At 42.6% G+C, this 20,413-nt stretch overlaps 1 protein-coding gene across 10 annotated transcripts in view; it reads left to right on the top strand.

Annotated features, from left to right (window-relative positions):
- Nucleotides 1-20,413, top strand: part of SPOP (speckle type BTB/POZ protein) — a 53,092-nt gene that overhangs the window by 8,907 nt on the left and 23,772 nt on the right. For 4 of the 10 annotated variants that reach the window (XM_090044707.1, XM_090044710.1, XM_090044711.1 and 1 more), the window contains exon 3: nucleotides 7,167-7,248. The exons of the other annotated variants lie outside the window; for them this stretch is intronic. The gene's annotated coding sequence lies outside the window, so the exon portion shown is untranslated. The remainder of the gene's footprint in view (nucleotides 1-7,166; nucleotides 7,249-20,413) is intronic. 10 annotated transcript variants of the gene reach the window in all.

Here is a 20,413-nt window from a genome sequence, read left to right as displayed (position 1 = left end):
GTGCGCGGCCCCCCCAATTCCAGGACTATCCAGGCCCTTGTCTCTTACCTGGGTACTTCTTGTACTCATCGCCTGTCTTGGCTGGGCTGTTTTTGTGGGCGTCTCTTGGTTTGGTGTTCTTTGGCTCCCTTCGTCTTCATCCTCCCCTTCCCCCAACGTTGCCTTGAGCACGTAAATCCAGTGCTTCAGCATCTGGCTCCCAATAGCTTTCCAAGTACGATTCAAGGTGCTGGTTATGACAAGGGGCCTACTGAAATTGAGGAGGCAGGTGGCCAATTTCATGGGCTGACCATGGGGCCAGCTGCTATTTTCATGGGTTTATTGTGACGGGCTGCCCCGCACCTCTGGCTGAGGAGCCTTGGTGGCCCCGCAACTGATTAGCCGAGGAGGCAGTCCATCATATGGCTCCACCCGTCACCGCTGATTGGCAGAGGGCTGTTCATCATGTGGCCCCTCACTGTTGATTTGTGCAGGGCGGAGCCACTGAAGGGCAGGGCCACATTATGGGTAACGGTCTCAGTTGATCGGTGGCAGGGGGCAGCCACCATCTTGGCTTCTCCTTTTCATGCCAGCAGCTTCCTCTCACTCCACCCTCCACCCCCCTTTCTGGCAGGCTTCAAGGCTGGGCCACAGCCGCCACAAGGACCGCTGCATTTTATTTTTAGAATTTTTTTTCTCGGATTTCATGGGCAAAGCCCAATTTTGCAGTTTCTGCAAAATTACAGATTAAGTAGGTATTATCTATAAATTAAGTAGGTATGATCTATGTCTGGGCCATATACACCTAAGGGATCACTACCTCTCATGTCTGATTGTGATCCTTATGTTCAGCTGAGAGTAGCCACCTGAAATTATCATCGATACTCAAGGTCTGGTTGATGAAAACCCATGGGAGTTTGTTCCCCACAGCTCTGGAATTTTTTTCTTTTTGAGGCCCACCAGAGCCAGAGTCTGAACATCTTTTGGAAGTACTGCAAGATTTTTTTCTTTCTGAGCTGGCAGTTGGCAAACAAATCCAAGCTAAGATACCGTTTAGGGGGTCTGTGACTTACGTTGATATTCCAGATCCAATTTAAGTTGTTTCACTGTACTCCTGTTGTATAAGTACCTGCATTGCTTCTCTTGTAAGCCGCCTTGAGCCTTGTTGGAAAGGGTGGCATATAAATTGAATGAATACATAAATATCATATACTTTGTTGGTTCCCGAACTGTTGTTTGTGGTCTACTGGTGGTCTCTGAGGCCATAGTAAATAGTCTAGGGCACTAGGTGCCTGTCTGATGATTTCAGGTAAAAGTTTGAAGATAAGGCACATTGTGTTCTACAAGAAATTGCAAGGGTTGGCAGTGGTGTCTTGGTTTTAAAAAAATAGGAAACTTTAGTATACTCATCAGAAACTTACTGGTTTTGCTGCCCAGAGTATTTTCAGCAAATCATAAATCATTTATATCAACAGTCTTTTTATTAATTAGAGCAATCTGTTCATAGGTTGATTTGTTAAAGCTTATTTGAGTTTGGTCATTTCTTCAGCTTATATTCAAAATTCCTGAATTGTTACTTTAATCTCTTCTGCTCTTGAAAGACCCCCTTTTAGTCACCGATTGATGAAAACAGAAAATCTGTTTTCCCCCTTTTGAAAGAGAATGCCAATTAAAAGGTATTGCTATTAAATGTACATGCAAATTGCCTTGAGCTCAGAGTCTAGATAGAGCGACATCCACTAGAACAGGGGTGGGCAAAATGGCAGATCTGGCCAACGGCTGGATTCCTTTTCCCAGCAGCCACTGCCCACATGGCTCCTGACCAGTCTCCATGAAGGCCTCGGGAGCACTGGGGCTGTGACAGCACTAGGCTGCAGAACTGGGGCTCTGCCCTGGCCTCGCCCAGCCCAGACCCATGCTGTCATGGTCCTGGGGTCTCCATGGAGACTGGCCAGGAGCTGCTTGGGCAAGGTGTGTGACTGGGAGGGGAGCTGCTCTGAGGCTGGGGTTTTGCGATGGTGACAGCATAGGGCAGGACTGGAGCAAAGCCACAGTCTACTCCCTGAACGCCCCTGCTTGTGGAACCTGCGCTTATCACAGGGTGTGCAGGCCATGTTTTGTGGATCTGCCCTGACCCCAGCTTGTCACTCTCCCAAGATCCTGGGGTATCATGAAACAGCTTTGGCTTCTGAAGGCCACTGTGTGGGTTTTGTGTGTTTACCAGTGTATGCACATGCATCTGTTCATTCTGCTCTTGTTTAGTCTCCTGACCTGTGAGGTGAGAGGTTGCCACCTTGTAGGGAGAATGTGCTGTTGTCCCAGAAGTGTGATGGCTGCCTCCCAAGTGCGGTAGAAAAGTCCTTGATTTGTATCAGAGTACAAGTTTTCATTTGCTTTACATAGGTACAGACATGGATATGGGTTAGCCTTTTTATGTGTGAGAGCCTGTACTGTACTGGTTTCTGGGGGGGGAGGGGGGAGCACACAGGTCAGATCCTTATTAAGCATCACTTAATGACTTTCTGAAACACAAGACTAGAGCAACTTATGGATTAAGTTGCTACCCCAGATGCAACTGTCCTGGTATCTTCACTTCCTTATCTTATGTTGTATAAACAGCATTTGACCTCAACCAGTTGTTAATAATTGAATTAGTATCAGTTAACCAGGTAAAGAGTTTTTTAATCCCCATTGTATGTACATCATACGAAAAATTAGAATAAAATATTGTGATATTTTACTTTTAATTTGCCTGACTTTGCTATCAGTTATTTAATATCTTTCCTCAGTGTTATAGCATCTTTCTCCAAAGTTTAGTCATGCTGATTAACAGGTGCAAGTTGAGAAGTTTAGGGTCCTGCTGCTGCAGTTACATGATTGGCTGTTAGATGCCCAGTCTCTTTCAAGTAGCATTGCAGTGCATTTTTATGGAAATTACAAAATCAAAATAAAATTGCATCTAATTGGGTTGTACTACCTTTTACAAAGTAAATGAGAGCATACAAGGACTTAAAATAAGTTTTAACTTGGTCTCTTGAATAGAAGTGTTTTAAAAAATTGTTTTGAAGGATTGCTTCTTTAAAAGCAAATGATATATTGTGTTTAAATATTTTGAAGCCCTCTTTAATGGACTTGCCCTCGACCAGTGTGAACATGACTCCCAAAGTTTCTTTCCTGAATCTTAACAATTAGTTCAGAACCCAGTATGATACAGTAAAAGCTCCCCCGGGAATGGGGAATGCTGGATAACAAAATATGCTGGTTAATTGAACAGCCCCGGTTGCCGCTTCTCCCGCTGCATCTAGGCCCGCTGCCTCGCTGCCCCTCCTGCAGGCCCCCCGGGACAGGGAGACGGTCCCCGCACAGCCTGTTATGCCCCCAGGCCGTGGGGGCTCGGTAGCACAGGCTGCTTTGCTCTGAGCCATGGGGGCTTGGAGAAACCAAAAGTGCCACAGGTGGGCACTTCATCTTACAAGCCGGCATGTCGGTTAGTGGAGCATGCCGGCTTGTAAGATGCCGGATAACAGAACTTTTACTGTATACGTAACTAACTATATATATACAATGCTGGGTTCTGAACTAGCTGTTACAATTGAGGAAAGAGCCTTTGGAGTCATTGTAGATGCATAATTTTCTGAAAACATCAGCTAAATATGCAGCGATGACCAGAAAAGCCAGTAAAATGTTGTGCATTGCTAAGAAGGGAATTAAAAACAAAATGGAGAACGTCATGCCACTATACAAATGTATGGTGTGCCTGCACCTTGAATATTGTGTGTAGAATTAGAAGAGGTACATGGAAGAGCTACCAAAATGATCAGTGGCATGGAGCAGCAGTTATCATACCTGAAGAAACTAAAATTGTTAGAAATTTTCAGTTTGTAACGAAGAAGGTGGATGGGGGAGGATATGATGAAGAGCTCTAAAATCATGAAGGATGTGGACTAATTGTACAGGGAACTGTTGTTTACCGATTCCAAGAATAGTAGAACTGGGGGTACCACTGAAGTTAGTAGGTGACCGGTTTAAAACTAACAAGATAATTTTTTTATGCAATGCATAGTTAACTTGTAGAATTCATTGTCACAGGAGAAGCAAATAGCATAGCCAGATTCCAAAAAAGACTGGATAAATTCATGGATGATAGATCTATTAGTGGCTGTTGAATGGAATGGTTGAAGATGTTTCCTGTGGTATCTCTAACTCAGTAATGGTAGATGCCAGGGAGGATACTGAATAGGGGATATAGAGCACTCTGAAAATATCTGATTCTGTGGTCTCTCTGTATAGCATCCATTTCTGCCACTGTTGGAGACAGAATAGATGGGCTAGATGGACCGTTGGTGTGACCCATTATGTCACTTATGTTCTTAAAAAGGGACCTAAGTCTTATTCATTAGCTAATGGAGCTTTTCCTTTTAACTTGTGTGGTTTGGAGTTGGCAGTTAAAATATCTAGTCTAGGGATGTGTGTGTGACTAACAGATAAATGGTAGCTGTATTTGTATAACGTTGTGCAGTGACTCGTCAAAACATGGTAACTTGTGAAAGAAAAGTAGGAAGAAAACTTAAAAATGACAGGGAAATGCCAAAAGAAAAATGTATTCAGCCTTTTCTTTGAGGCCAAGGCAAACAGAGTAGCATAGTTAAGGAGTCAGTCTTTCGAGGCTTGGGGATAAGGCGAGAAAAACTAGACATCTATTGTAAATTATAGCAAAGTGAGATCCTTGCTGTTCTTTTTGCTTATTAAAGATCGACTGAATATCTTATACTAACAAAAGCTTACAAGTAGATTCTAAAATAAAAATAGTTTGAAAAATCAATTTTTCATTGTTCAGCTACAAAGATCTGAGTCCAGTCCCTTTGGGTTTTTCTTTCCTTGTTATAAGGAATGCCAAAGACAATATACAAAATGCACCCTTCAACTCTGTTTTAAGTGTTTAACAATGTAAACAGTTGCAGGAGATGTACAATAACTTCTCTTTTACAGTCATTTTTAAAACTGCTCTAAGTGCATTATATTAGAATAAGCATACTTGGAGCTTGGACTGGCTGAATTCTGACCTTACCTTTGTAACACTAGTTGGTCCCAGAGTTGTATGAGCAGGGTCTGCAAACTTAGATCCACCTGAACACCAGAGTTGTTAGTTTCACAGTTGTTATTTTTCAAAACTGAATCAGAAACTGAAGGTTGATATGAATGTCAGTAGAATAGTACGGCATGCATCAAGGCAAGAAAAAATATTTTTTACACCAAATGTGTTTTATTGATTACTGAAGAAAATTAAGCTGATTTGGAAGTGAAAGACTCTTGTCAATTTGAATTCTACTTCACTCCCTCCATCCTTCCATATTTTGGTGTCTGATAAGGTTGGAGATAGAAAAGGTATAGGAAACTTGGAAGTATGTACAACTAGGATATGAGAGAGGTTCGTTTTCATAGAAAGTATGAATGTTCAGTCAGAGATGTGGGGTGGAAAATTTTCCAGTGCTTTATTTTTCCTTGGGAAATTTTCCATTTCCAAAAATTCATTTTTTCATAAAATTCATTAGTGACAATGAATGGTTCCCAATACAATAGTAGGCAAGCTTGGCAGTTTCAAAGTTGTAATTAATGTTTTTCAGGTGATTATCCCTAGGAAGTGTGTGAGAGTACATATATGTTTTATTGATTTGTAAGCAGGAGGGTAAAGACACTCACTCGCATAATAATCCAAACCAAAAATCAAGCTATGAATTCACCTAATTGGCTGTGCAGGTCAAATCAAAATCAGAGCTAACATTTTTATTTAATCTCAGACTGCAAGTGAAAGCAAAATAAAAACTCTGATTAATTTTTGTTTCACTTTCAGTTCAGCAAACACACAGAGCAGTGTCTCATTTCTTTTCTCGTGTTGGGGAAGTTGGAAGTGTTTGCATAAGATCTGTTAGTTTTTTAGTGCTTTTGCTTTGAAGTAGTCATAATCATGCCTAATCAGAAAAAAAACTAGTGTGTGGCATCATTATAATGAAGTTCAAGCCACTGAAGGAAGAAAGTTGGTAGATGTAAATATGGTGGGCAGGAGTATGCTAACAATGCAACAAGAATGAAGAAACATTAATAACATGTAAAAACTGTCCTGAAAGGGTACAAGCCATATACAGAAAACTAATACAATGAAGTGGTGGAACAACAATATCTGAGAAAAGTCTACTTCAGGAATCCTATGCAAATAAATTAATATTTTGAATAACACACAGTATAGACTAGCGTCTATATTCTTTTAAAACATTATAATTTTAAAAGTTGTTAATGCAACTCGGAACTATTATTTATGTATTTAAAATATTTGTATCCTGCTTTTCTGCTTGCACGAAGCACCCAAAGTGACTTAGGCTTAACAATAATTTTTTTAAATTACATAATAGATCAATAGTTAACTATGTCACCCCAGCAGAGCGAACTTAGTCCTTTGGCTGATGGCAGAAGCCAAACTATACTTCCCTTTGGCTCTGCAGTCCCAGGACAACTGAGCAACAAGTTGAGCAGCAGAGTGTTCTTTCTGGCAGGGAGGGGGGAAGCAAGCTCCCTGCTGCTTCTCCTCCTCCTTCTGATGGATGAGGCCAGACTAGAATAGGCTCAAATAAAAATATTTTCCCCTTTTGTTGGAGGAACTTGGTAGCTCAAGTGAAATAACAGATTTGCAAAAAATGGAAAATGAAAATGTTAAACTGCTAGGTCTAGGGGGAAAAAAAGCAGGATCCTTACTTTCAGGATCACTGTCACCAGATATGTGGTCCATCATGAGTAACTGTTCAAGACAGTCAAGCTTTTTATGAAACTTTGTGGACAAAAATGTCAAAAGAAGATTGTTTAAAAAAAAAAGCAGATGAGACATTAGCTTGAGCTATAACTGTAAGCGGTACACCTCTTTCCATAACTGAAAATCAATACTGGAAGGAACATTACAGACTAATTCATCCATCATAAAAATTACCATCACGTTATCGCTTGTCACATTCTGTCTTGGATAGAGAGTATGACAGAGTGCAAACGATGGTTATTCAAAGAATTGGTCAAGCAGAATCACTAATTCTGATGTCAAATGGATGGATTCATATACAAGGAAATCCTTTATTGAACACTGTTAGCAACACCTGAATCAATATTCCTGAAAGCAATTGATACCAAATCTTTTCGTCATACAGGTGAATATATAGACAAATTACTCAGTGAAGAGACTTGAAAGTGCAGGTCCCTCCAGAGTACAAGCCCTTGTAACTGATAAATGTGAGTAACATGAAAGCTGCATGGCAAATATTAAAGGCAAAGTATCCTCATTTAATAGTATTTGACTGTCTTGCTTATGAGTTGAATGTTCTGGGAAAGGACATAGTAAGTGTGGATACAACAAAGACAATATTGGCAAACTGCAAAGCGATTGTGAAGGTATTCAGCAATCATCATGTTGCTAATCAGACTTTGAAGAAATTGCTGAAAGAGAAGCAGGGGAAGCAAAGTGCACTTTTATTGCCAGGAGAAACTAGGCGGGGCTCTGTTAAAAAGTGTTTCCATAGTTTGCTGTGCACAAAGAACTGTTTGTAGTGTACTTCAGTAGATGACCCGGTATCCCAGGTCATTTCTATGAACATTCGAAAGCAGATTCTTGACAACGATATGTTCTGGGTTCGCATTCAAGGAGCATTCAATTTGCTACTACCAATTTCAATGGCTATCAAGAAACTTGGAGGAGATATACCAAGCCTTCAAATATTCCAGAGATATTCAGACACCTGAATGAAAATCTAATTGAGCTTTTGCCTTCTTCACCTCCTGTCCAAAAAAGAAGTAGTAAAACATGTTTACTGAGAGATCTGAGTTTTGCTCTCATCCAGTTCATCAAACATTTATCAGAAGATGTATTATCTACTAGGGGTGTGTGAAGTGGGCCCTATTTGATTCGGATTCGGCCAGAATAAGGACTTTGATTTGTTGATTTGGATCACTATCCCTGATTCGATTTGGTTGAATCAGAATCTGAAGATTTGATTCAGATTCAGAAAATCAGCGATTTGGACACAGACACAACTTTAAAAGCTTTTTTACATACTTTAAGATAGCAGGCGCAGCTCATGACTGCTGTGATGCTGGGGTGCATGGAGAGTCCCACAGCAGTGGGGGGGGAAGGGGGCCTCCACAAGCTCCATTGCAAACTGGAAGTGGACTGGAAGCACTTCTAATCCACTTCTGGGTCTGCTGGGGAGTGCCCTGGGCACACCACCCGCCCACCCCCACCTCCCCATGCCTCCCAGACTTGGCGATCGCCCACAGGGCAGGACCTGGTGCCCCCTCCCAACCCAGCAGGCATCAGTTGCCAAGCCGGGGGTAGGGCATCCTCCTGGGTAGACCTGGAAGTGGACCAGAAGTGCTTCTGGCCCACTTCTGGGTCTGCTCCCAAGCACACTGGGGAGCTCCCTCCCCCCCGTGCTTCTGTGGGACACTCCGTGTGCCCCAGCATCACAGCATTCATGAGCCCCTGCTACCTAGAGGTATGTAGAAAAAACATTTAAAGCTCTCTCTATGTCCAAATCTGTCCAAATAGATTCAGAAGGTTCTGATTCGATTTGGAGAAGTTAAAGGGTCCCCCGATTTGATTTGAATGTGGAGATTCGGCCACTGAATTGGGCCAAATCTCTGCCGAATTGAATCAGCTTCACACAGCCCTATTATCTACTGTTCTCAGTACAATAATGGAAGTAGCTAAGTAGCTAATGTCCTCAACATCGACAAAATAACTGTGACAACAGACATTGCCGAATACTGCACAAAAGAAAAACTTTGGAGCAAAGATATCATTTGATAGTCAGCCGAGGATGTCTCCTCACACGATGGAAGGGAAACTGTAACGCATGACTGTTGTCCAGAACATTCCACCAACAGCAGCTTCTTGTGAACAGAACTGGAAGGCTTTCAGTTCAGTCAAGACATAAAAAGAGGAATAGGCTAACAAATGAACACACACTAAGCTTGCTTCTATTTCTCAAAATCTCTTGCTTCTAGCAAATCAGTCAGAAGCACAATTAGTGAATAAGATGCAGTGTGATAAGTTGTCCTTGCCTATAGACTCATTGGTAAAACCATCCTTTAGTGAAAGAGAATGTGGTTCAAGTAGTTCTGAATCAGATTTGTCTCAATCTGATTCTGAAATGAAACTAAGTAGTGCAAGTGATTCTCCAGATAGTGACAGTGAAGCTGGAGGTGCCACAATGACTTCAGTGGAAGAGAGTTAAACTCTGTTGAAGTAAATGAATGGGCAACCACAGCATATCATGCACAATTCTTTGGGTGTGCTAAAATTAGTGTCTCAACAGTTTTTTCAGTCCCTTCGTTTTTGTCTTAAATTTAAACAGTGTAGGGGAAGTTCATGCTATTGTGTATTGTCTTTACATTTTTACAAGTATACCAATAAAATAATTTATTTCCACATAAAGCTTTGAATTTGTTTGAATATAACACTTAAACCACATTAAGTGTACCATATTTTTTTTCCTAATCAAATATTTCAGTTTAAACACTTTTGGCTATTGGACATAAAATTAACATGGGGGGTATTTTTTTGGTTTTTACTAAATATAAGTTTTTAAAAAACCACGCTAACTCGCATCACGCTCTGTTTAGGGCATTGGAACATTTTTCTGGACATTTTTCCAGAAAACCCACATCTTTGTGTTCAGTACAGCAGATGGACAGAGGGAAGGTTTAGTTGTTTGGTGAGGATAATCTGACATATGTAGTTTAAGCTTGGTTGCTCTGTTTTTCATGATCAGTTGCAGCTGTCCCAGATTAAACTTTTTTCAGGGGACTGAAACCTTCCTCACTATTATTTCATGGTAAGTATTTGGGAAATTATACTGGTTCCAAAAGCAATTTTTATTGCACTATCTCATTATTCCTTAGCAGGTCACAACTTCACATAGTTTAAAATCTCATCATTCTGACTACCATTTTGCTTTTTCTGCTTCTTGTTGAAGCATGTTTTTAGTTGCTTAGTTGAGTTATCTCTATTTACAGGATGAAAGTTTTATATATTAAGCTTAAGTGAACATATAAAGCAAATATATTTGTGCTATTTCCACACTTGGTAATTGGCATATAAAGTTTTAAAACAAAAGTAAGGACTGAATTTGCAGAATCCCACTGCTGCTGTTTGTGGCAGAAAGTTATAGAATACAGCATAGTCTACTTCAGCCTCCTTGTATTGTCTTTACAAAGGTCCAATCCCCTGTTTAAATGGGAAAATTCCAGTTAGAATGACTGACTCTTTAAGAGAAGAATGGGTGTGTTGGAGCCCAAAAGTTCAGTGACATTTGCTTAGCAAGAGAGAAAAGAGAAACAGCCTCAGCCTTGTTAGCAGGAGAAGACAAAATAAATTAGAGCAGGCATTAGAGAAAGGAAGAGTGAAATTATCTCCTTTCTTCTACTGCTCTTAAGTTTTCTTTTCAGTAATTGAGGGAAAGATTAAAAGAAGAAACAGTTTTGGAAAATTAAGACTTTTGGAATCAGAGAGCATCCTGGGCAGCCTAAAAATATATACAGGAGGTGAAGAAGGTTTAAGAAAAAGCAAATATCTGATGAAAACAGAATTAGTTGTGTTAGTTTAAAACAGGGTGGGCAAAACATGGCCCACAGGCCAGATCAAGCCCACCAACTGGTTGGATCTGGCCTGCAGCTGCCCTGTAGTGCTCCTCATGGGGCTGACCCCCACGTGGGGCAGCCAGTGCTGTACTCCTGCCTGTGCCTGCTGGTCCCAGCCCTGGCCAGTGCATACAGCTTCTGATGGGGGTGCTTCTAATGCTGCTTGGCTCCCCTCACTTCCAGCAGCTCCTCTTGCTCCTGCCCCTGCTGTTCCACTCTGGGCAGGAGGGAAGCTGTGGTTGAGCAGCCCCTGCCCCAGTGTGTGGGGCTCTGGCTCCAGCTCCTGCCTGCCTTCTACCCACTCTGCCCACCCAGCGCAATGAGCAGCCACTTGTAGGTGGCTGAGTGGGTAGAAGACAGCCAGGAGTTGGAGCCTCGCATTCTGGGGCAGGAACCCGTGACTGCAGCTTCCCTACCACATGGAGCAGTGCAGCAGGAGCTGGAGGCAAAGGGAGCTGAGTAGCACCTGGGTGGCTTCAGCAACACTAGGAGCAGCACTGCCAGTAAGCTCTGCATCCTGGTTGGGGCTGGCAGGAGCACGTTGTGGGCTGCCTCAAGCGGGGCCCCATGTGGAACACGGGGGGGGCAGCTGCAGACCATACCACCTCCCCACTAGGGCAGGGGCATGCAGGGAATGGATGCGGCCTGGCCATGGCCCTGCACATCCTTGTCCACAGAACCTTGATCAGCCTCAGCCCATGCCCTCCCCACCCCATGATCCCAGGGTCTCTATGGCTGCGTCTGGGCCAAGATCTTAGGGCATTGAGAGCACAAGGCCGGGCAGAGCCTCAATGTGCTCCCTGCATGCCTTTGCTCCTGGAGCCTGCACTTGTTTCAGGGGCACGTGGGTGGTGGCAGATTGCAGCTGTGCCTCGGGCCCCAGCCCCACGTTGTCACTGCCCCATGACTCCACCCAGTGATCCTAGATTTGCCTGCCTATCCTGCTCCTGAACACTGCCCACACATAGGGAGTTCTGGTGAGCTGTTGCAGGGTGTGGGGGTGCTGACCTGGCCCGCAACCACTTATCGAAGCTTCCTTTGTGGCCCCCAGGCCCATATAATTGCCCATCCTTGGTCTAAAGTCAGGCAGAAGGCAGGACCTTCTTAGAGACTAACTGAACTCTAATGGCATCCTTAGAGACTGATTCAGAGAGATAAGCTTTTGTAGGCAATAACCCACTTCATCAGATGTAATGACGGACTGTAGTCGCCTATAGAAGCGTATGCCTCTTTGTATCGTCTGGTGAAAACAAAATCAGTAAATTAGCCATTGAAATGAAATAATCTCAAAACTATGATTATTTAAAGATTAATCCTTTTCTTTGTCTTCCTTTTTTGCATAGTTACTTGTACAAGCCATAATCATTACCCACGCTTGGATCTGTACTTTAACTTGTCAAAGTAGATGTCTTCTAGGTTAAGATTTTATCTTGCTCTTCACTTTGTATCCTTGCTCTGAGATGTTCAAGAGCCAAAAGTTTGTTGCATACCAACATGAGAAATGCCTTTTCCCTATTAAAGACCTGTAACATAGAAACACTGTCACTCTGACCAGGGCATCTTTATTTTCATTGAAATCCAGGAAGCCTGAATGTTGCTTTAATGGTAGGTAGCATAACTCGTCGAGATTTTTTTTTTTTTTTTTCCCACTGCCTTTAAGAATTTCTGGGACACACAAATTTTGCTTTGGATATATACCTCTCTGCAGTTTAAAGCTTCTGTATTGTGAGTGGTTTTTCCGTAATGTGGACCCTAAATACGATTTTTTTTTTCCTTCTTTCTGCTCAATATAGGTCAAAGACCTGTCTTCCCTGAAACATGGATTTGGTATTCAGGCTTAGTGGATTCTGATAAGATTTAGATGGTTCCTTCACCTGTAATTTTAGTAGATATTCTACAGTATTTAACCTTGCTACTTTACACAGTTTTATAATAGTGCTACCATTTGATAATAGTAACTGGCTTCTAACAGTGTAAGCTGAAACAACTGCTATTTACTTCTAGCTGAAAGGGTGATATATCCAGTGTTTTTCTTGATCTTTGTTGACCTGTTTGGAGCATCAAATGCTTCTATGAGTTGCAATGAACATGGGCCAGTTTTAAAAATTAGTTGAATACATTCTTCGCTCAACTAAATGGAATACTGTACTACTTGGAGCCAGTAGGTATTTTTTGTGTTGTATTTGGATATCTGTTTCTAGAAACTTCGGTGTCTCTATCATGCACAGAATATTCTTTCCAAACTATTCTTAGAACTATTTGGTATTTATCCATCCTTCAGGTATTAGACTATGTTCTACCTCTATTGTGAGGTCGTGAATATTTTAAAACTTTTTGCCTATTTAAAAATTCCAATTTATAACACATATAAGGTAGTGGGGCAGTCTCTTCCTTCATTTAACACACAGTATCTATATTGATTTTTCTTTCTTGTTGGTTTTTGAAGATAGTTCACCAGAGGTCGGAGCTTGAAAATAAAGTTTGCATCTCCAGACTTCATGTCTATGTTAAATGGAATAGGAAGGTGCAGCAGAAAAAAATAATCTGAATGTGTAGCAAGGGTTTCTTCCTTGACAAAGAGAACTACATTTATTAACATGCAAATCATCTTTCCACCCCTCTTAAACTATATATATATACTCAAGGTAGATTTTAGAGGTGCACCGATAGATCAGTTGCATATCAGATCAGCACTGATAAAAGGAAAATTAACATGATCAGCAATTGGCTTGTTTTGACTGGTGTAACTGATAATGTTGCTGATAAATGGCATGTGAATGTGTTCAGCCTCAGCATGCACGTGGCCAGTAATGCAGCCGGGCAGCTTGAAGAGCAGCGTCCAGCCAGTAAGTCTGTGGAGGGGAAAGGGCATGTGGGGGCAGATTGAGGCCCCCACAGTGAGGGAGGGAATGGGACAGGGGCAGGTGCTGCTTAGCCAGGGTGGTTGGTGAATGTGACCCCTGGGGTGGAACGTGGGGCAGAGCTGCAGGCAGCTAGTCCAGGGAGTGCGGGGTGGGTGGCTCCCAGCTGCTGTGTGCACCGCGGGGGAGGCATGGGGGCCATGTGCTCCTCAGATCTGTGCGCAGAGCAAAGGTAGGCTGCCTGCTACAGGCTTGGGGCCAGGGACTGTGCCAGGTTCTTCCCAGCATGGGGGCTGGGCTGGGGCTGGCCTCTGAGCAGGTGGGGGTAAGATGAGTGGTGGCAGCCCTGGGAGGGGTGGCTATGGTGAATTTTGGGGTGTCCGTAGCCTACCCCGTAGGCACCCCTCCCAGCGTTGCTGCTGTCTGCCCTGGCCCTGCCCATTTGGAGCCTAGCCCCCACCTGCCAGGAAGAGACTGGTGCAGCACCTGGCCCCGAGCCCACAGCAGGCAGCCCACCCTTGCCGATGCATAAATCCAAGGAGGCGGGGGGGAACAACACATTTCCTCCCCGCCCCCCCAGTTGTTGTGCGCAGCGGTAGGGAGACAAGCCACCTGCAGCTCCGACCCATTCCTGGCAGGGTTGCATTCTGGCTGGGTAGTACCTGCTCCACTCCCTCCCTCACCATGGAGGCCTCAATCCACACCCCCACCCCCAGACTTATCACTCAGATGCTGCTCTCCAAGCTGCTGGGCTTCATTCCTGTAAATGGGCTGTCAGATCAGGATCAGCCTATATGGCTGGTTAATAAACAACCATTGGTATCGGCCAAAAAAATCTTTATCAGTGCATCCCTAGTACATTTTGTTTGTTACCATTAAAAAGCCGTTCTCCTCCTTCTACATCAGAGGGTGGCAAACTCTTAGGAGAGGTGGGTTGCTTTAATGAGATTGACTTAAAGGCAGACCATTGCTGCTTCCTTAGCACCAGCTGCAATACCACCGTGTCTCTCTTCCATTTCCTATTGTGTCCCCGTACTACCCCAGCCAGATCCAATCACTACCACCATCAAAAAATTAATCTCCCCCTAGTGCACACACCATCTTAATTCTAGTGCCCAGTCTTTTTAGCATTTCCCAATAGGTAAAATAAAAGGCTTTTCCTTTTCCCCATGATGATCTTGTGCCCTCCACCACACATTCGCTCAGTGAATTGTAGAGCCACCTTCCTGCAACATTGATTTTCATCCTCCCTCTTTCCCAGGAGGCCATTAACATTCCAACAGCTTTCACCCAAGTGGTTTTCTCTGCTTGTTCTTTCTGTCTTCCTCTCCAAGGAAAAGTGGTGCCTGCCTTTCCCTGCCTTTCTGCAAATGCAGAGGAGCTCAGACTTTATACCTTTCTCCTTTTAAAACAATGCTTGGCTTGGGTGTCATCCTGCTTCTTTTCTTTTTCCCAGTTACAGCGGGGATTAATAGTTCCTTGACCTGCTCTGTCTATTCGTTAGGTTTTTCAAACATTTGTCCTAGCTTTTAGTTACCTAGGACTTATCCATTTCTTAGTTTGCTTATTCAAAAATGGTTTCCAGTAACATAATCCAATTCCCCACAGCAATAGTTGGATACATTTGCTTTGAATAATGGTGGTGAAAACACTATGATTATTTGATTAAGTAGTTTGTTATAATGATTGATCAGACTTCCTAGTTACAGATTTACAAGCTGTACATTTGGTTTTGCATTTTTCTTCTATTACACATTATGTATACTAGGGCTGATGTTACATTTTTGTTTGAGAGAGGACTTGAGGTCCTACAGATTGTTTTGCCAACACTTGCAAGGATATTTCTCCTTGTTCTCTGTTTTCTGATAATAATAAGTATTTGTCACACTCGTGGGTCAACTCTTCCTGAAACTTAAGTGAATAATGCAATTTAAACTATAAGAGGTGGACATCGGCAGCAAACATTAATTTAATATATTTTTTAAAATATTTATGGGGGCTTATTTACCTATCATCAACAAGCTTCTGAAAACTCCTTTAAGTAGAGTTTCATAAGTCCTGAAAATACTTTAGCTGCAACTTCACAAGTTTTCCCAATATCTGTGTGCAAAATTATTGTCCAGAGAAAATAGCTGTAACTGAATTTTTAACTTATAAAAGAGACTTGATGGTAGAAAAATTCATATAATGTTTATTACTGCTCACATACTCTCATTTGCAATCCAGATACATTCCGTAAGACACAAAAGACCTAATATGATTTTCAGGAAGTGGCAAAATAGTGGAGAAGCAGGCATAGATACCAAAATATTTTAATAGCTAATTTAAATTTTGTGTCTGTACTATGTGAGCATCTTTGAAGCACTGAAAAAGAAATAATCTTTTTCTTCCCATTCTGTAGGGGAAAAATGCACGATTTAGTTCATATGGCTTTAATTTCTATCATGCGAAGAAATCAATGGAAAGCTAAGTTAGAGAACTGAGTTTTAGTTTTTGAAAATGGTCAGGTTTATGGTAGTTAGAAGATCAGATTTTATAGTCTTTGATTCCTGTAACTGCTGGATCTCATACTTGTAAGCCTTGACCTATTCATCAGCACTTTCAGTGTAATTGTGATGTGTAGCTGTTCCAAAAGCTCATAGTTCTCTTGGGTCAGTACATTTGAAGACTTTGTGTATTGAAACAGAAAACTTTTATTGGACCTTTTGTGGAGAGGAGAGCTAAACTAATATTAAACGTTAATTAAAAAATTGACAGCTGAATTTTATAGCAGTTGGTATGTTTCTAGTGTTATGCTTCATCCTAAGTAAAAGCTTTAGTATTCTAATCTGGTAGTCCACGATTTCAATATTTCAGTGTGGAAGTCATGAATAAATGCAGTATCATGGCCGGTTTTGTGAATGATTGGAAATAATGCAATTTTGTAGACACCAGCAGCCAGTAGCATCAAGGAATCCCAAAAGAACCCCAATAGTATGAGTTAATTTAACAATCATAAAAGCCCTTGATGGTGTGTTTTTCCTTCCACCAGTCTCCTCTGCCTTGCCTTGTTGTAGTTTTACCCGTCTGCTCTTCATTCAGATACTGATTTTCATAGTCACTGTCCAAGTTATGCAGTGGTGCTGTTGTTTCCTGTAAAGAAAAGAAAATGTGGAGCTTGGTCTTAGCACTGCTGTGCTGCCATTTCAGTCCTTGCTGCCTCCTCGCTGGTTCTCTTAATGTAGGCTTGTCCAACATATGGCCCGCAGGCCACCATGCAGCCCACCAAGCCATTTTCTAAGGCACAAGGTGCTGTGACGGAAAACGAAAGTACCCCTTGTCCCTCCCCCAGCCCCTCAGCAACTTCCTAATGGCTGCTGAAGGGCTGGGAAGGGGACAGGGTTCCCACTCACACCATGTCAGCTTAACATTGCTGATGCGGTGTGGCTCCTCCCCTTCCCCCCCCTCATTTCACAGTATCCCTTCCTAGCCCTGCCCCTCCCTTCCTCATTTGCATGCCAGCCCCCGCCAACCGCGCAGGCTGGAGCAGGTCGTGGCGTAGTAGGTGTAGGTGCCAGCTCAGAGGGATGTTGCGGCCAGGCCCGTGTGAGATGCTGCTGCTGCTGCTGTAGCTGTCGGGGCGGGAAGTTGGTACTGCTCCTGCCTCCCCACTTCCCCCCGCGCCCACAGACATTATGCTGGAGGTGATGAGTCACGGACCCCAGAGAAGGAGGGAGCTCTGCCAATCAGGCTCAGGCTGCCCCAGGGGAGAGGGAGGAGAGGGGTGTCCCTGCACGTCCCGCACCCCCCTGTAGGGTCCCTGCATGTCCCCCTGGCTGCTGAGCCCAGGCGCGCGAGGATGGGAGCATCCTCGAGGCCGCCCAGGTGGCAGGGAGGACACAGCGGGGTCAGGTGGTACCCCTTGACTCCTGTGCCCCCAGGCCACGGCCGGACTGGACAGGCTGCGCAAGTGCCCGCTCCTTCCAGCCCACTGGGTGATAAAAAGTTCATGATCCGGCCCCACATTCAAAGAGGTTGGACACCCCTGTCTTAATGGCTTTATATAAATACTCGGTATTGAGCACCTGCGGGTGAGTGCTTTGAGGGTTGAGGAGCAGTTAATGAAAAATCCTGAAAACCTTAAGATATTTTTGATGTTCTTAAACTATGTTTTGGAAAATGGAAGACTAACAGGTGAAAGTGAAATGGTTTGCAGGCCTTTGCAGAGGAAGTTGTGTTTGAGGGTTTTTCTAATATGATTTTTTTTAAGTAAATTTGTTCTTTCTTTTTTGTGTGTTCTATTAATTTAAAATAGAAAATGATAATTCTGGGTGTCATGAGTTTTTGCAGTTTATCTGACAAAACTACATTCACTTGTGGTTTTATTTAATCCATCTTAATTTCATACATCTTCCAGGCTGCCCTATCATAGAGGAGTGAAATCTTTCATAAGTATGGTAACTCTGGGACTATTATGAAAGTGGGTTATTGTGGAAAATTTTAAATAGCAAAGAGGTGCATTTCCAAGGCTCTGACACCACTAACCATTCAGTCATATTTTTCTGAGCAGCTGTGTTTTAAGGGTTTACCATTAGTTTAATTGCATTTATCTAGACCATGTTATACATGGCTAACACCAAAGATCATTTTAAGTGGAAAATGTGCAAAAAGTATTTTTTTTTTATTATTTTATTTTTCAGTTTGTATACTTTGGTCTTTCATTCCTTTTCTTTTTAGCTCCTCCCTTGGTGAAAAGTTCCTTACAAATATCAATATCTTATTGTATATGCAGAGGAATATATGTAATAACTGTTTCTGAATCTATTTTTCTACATATTTAAAGAGAATGCTGGACTGAGACTGGCAGTAATTAAAACCAAAGGAAAAATTTCAGAGGTGTTTGACCCCTAAGAGATCATTCGTGTTTGAATATTTAATGTAAACTATTTATTCTGTATCCCAAATTAGGATAAAATCAAGGTGGAATGAATCTTTCACTGGATAATAGTTCATTGTTTTTTGTCTCGTTATGATGAAGTCAGCGTTCCAGTCCATTCTCTTCCGACTCTGACCCTGCTGACTGAAAACTCTACATCTCTTTGTCATTTTGCTCCCCAACAGTTTTTCCACAGCACTTAATCAAGACGGATGTAGTCAATACCGTCTGCAGGATTTTCAGAATACAGAGAGAGCTGAAGTGTGAAACGATAAACTTTAAACAAAAAAAAAATGTATTCAGACAATTCTCCAGCTTCTGTTTGACATAAATCAATCCCTCCCTCTGCTTTAAAACAGGAAAACCCTGCCTCTGCCTTAAATCAATCCCTTCCTCTACCTTTAAGCAGGAGTTAAGTCTACATCCCCCATCTCCACCAGAGAATGGGTTTGATTACTTCACAGAATTTTGAGCACTATATTGATCTTTCATTAAAAAAATGTTTTTTTCTTAAAGGAATTTTGTTCAGATTTCTCATATAACACTGTCTAGGAAGACATAGTTTTTCTAAAGTGCAAATACTTTAAAATGCCAAAATACCTTTATAATTGGTACACCATGCTTGCACATGTAACACAATATCCCATATACCACCATGTTACCACTGTTTTAAATCAGCTGTCCCCAGCTGTTGCTAGTCAGTGGGCAACAGTGAGTATATAACCTGCTTAAGGAAATGTCATACTTTCTTTTTCTTGTCATCCTCAATTTTAGCTCTTCAGCCCTTTAAAAAAAAAAAAAAAATCAGGACTCATCAGCCGCTGCCCCCCACTGCCCTGTGCTGCGTTGGGGGAGCTCTCCCATGAGCTGCCAGAAGCCCCAAGGCTGGTGCAGCAGCCGGTGAGTTCAGGCATTTTTGTTTTTTTTTTTAAAGGGCTGGGAGTGGGGGCAAGCAGGGCAGCGATGGGGGGGCTGGGACAGAACTTGGGTCAGGGGGCTCATGGAAGAGCCCCCAAGCTGCGCAGAGTAGTGGGGATTGCCCCGCTGCCTGGTAGCACCTGGTTAGTAGGGGCTTTTTTTTTAAACAAGTGGGAGCTGGGGAGGTGGGGCAGCCATGGCAGGGATGGGACAGCGGTTGAGGGGCACTTGAGGTGACTGGGGGAGCGGGCAGGGGATGAGGCCTGGCAGGGGTCCCCCCATGGTCATCTCCCCCCTACTCCAGTCTCTCTTCCTCCACCCCCTACTTACCAGCATGGAGTCTGGGTCCAGCTCCCTGCTGCAGCCAGTAGGGACTGCCTGAATCGCCAGAGCGCTCTAGATCTTTTCAAAGATCTCCAAATCCATCAAAATTCATTTGGACCTTTTAATTGATCCCTGGATTCAGCCACTGAAACGGGCCGAATTTCCTCCAAATCGAATCAGCACCTGAAGCTTCACACAGCACTAATTACCAGTAACAGCACTTGGTCTATGTTAATAACTACCATGTGAAAGCTTTGTTGCTATATCAATGGTTGCTTCCTTTTGAACTACTCCAGCTGGGGAAAAACTGGAATAATTCTTGAAATAGGTGTCTCTGAAAATCCCTTCTCATATTTGTTCAGTAATATTGTATGTCATCTTGAGTCCTTAATTGGAGTCCTGACTTCTATAGTATATACAATTCAGGCTTCTTACCCTCATTTTCAAGGCTTTGCATAATCTTGTTACAATTACACATCTCTTTTCATTTGCTCTTATTGTTTACAATTCTCTCATCTTATTTGGTTTTTTCCCCCCTCTCCTGTTTCTGTATCTTCTTTTGTTCTTGGAACATCTTTTTTCTTCTCCACCAAGTATCCCCTCCCCTCTTGTCAAATGATTAATTGAAACCCATAAGCAGAAAAGGTTCTTTGGGTAAATCTAATATCTTTTATTAGACAAATTAAATAGTTGGAAAAAAATTTCAAACTATTTAGTTAGTCTAATAAAAGTTATCAGATTT

The sequence above is a fragment of the Crocodylus siamensis genome, chromosome 4 (assembly GCF_052110815.1).
Source record: "Crocodylus siamensis isolate JL-2025a chromosome 4, ASM5211081v1, whole genome shotgun sequence".
Taxonomy (NCBI): Eukaryota; Metazoa; Chordata; order Crocodylia; family Crocodylidae; genus Crocodylus; species Crocodylus siamensis.
The sequence above is the reverse complement of the archived record's forward strand: the minus strand, read 5'-3'. Positions and strand labels throughout refer to the sequence as shown.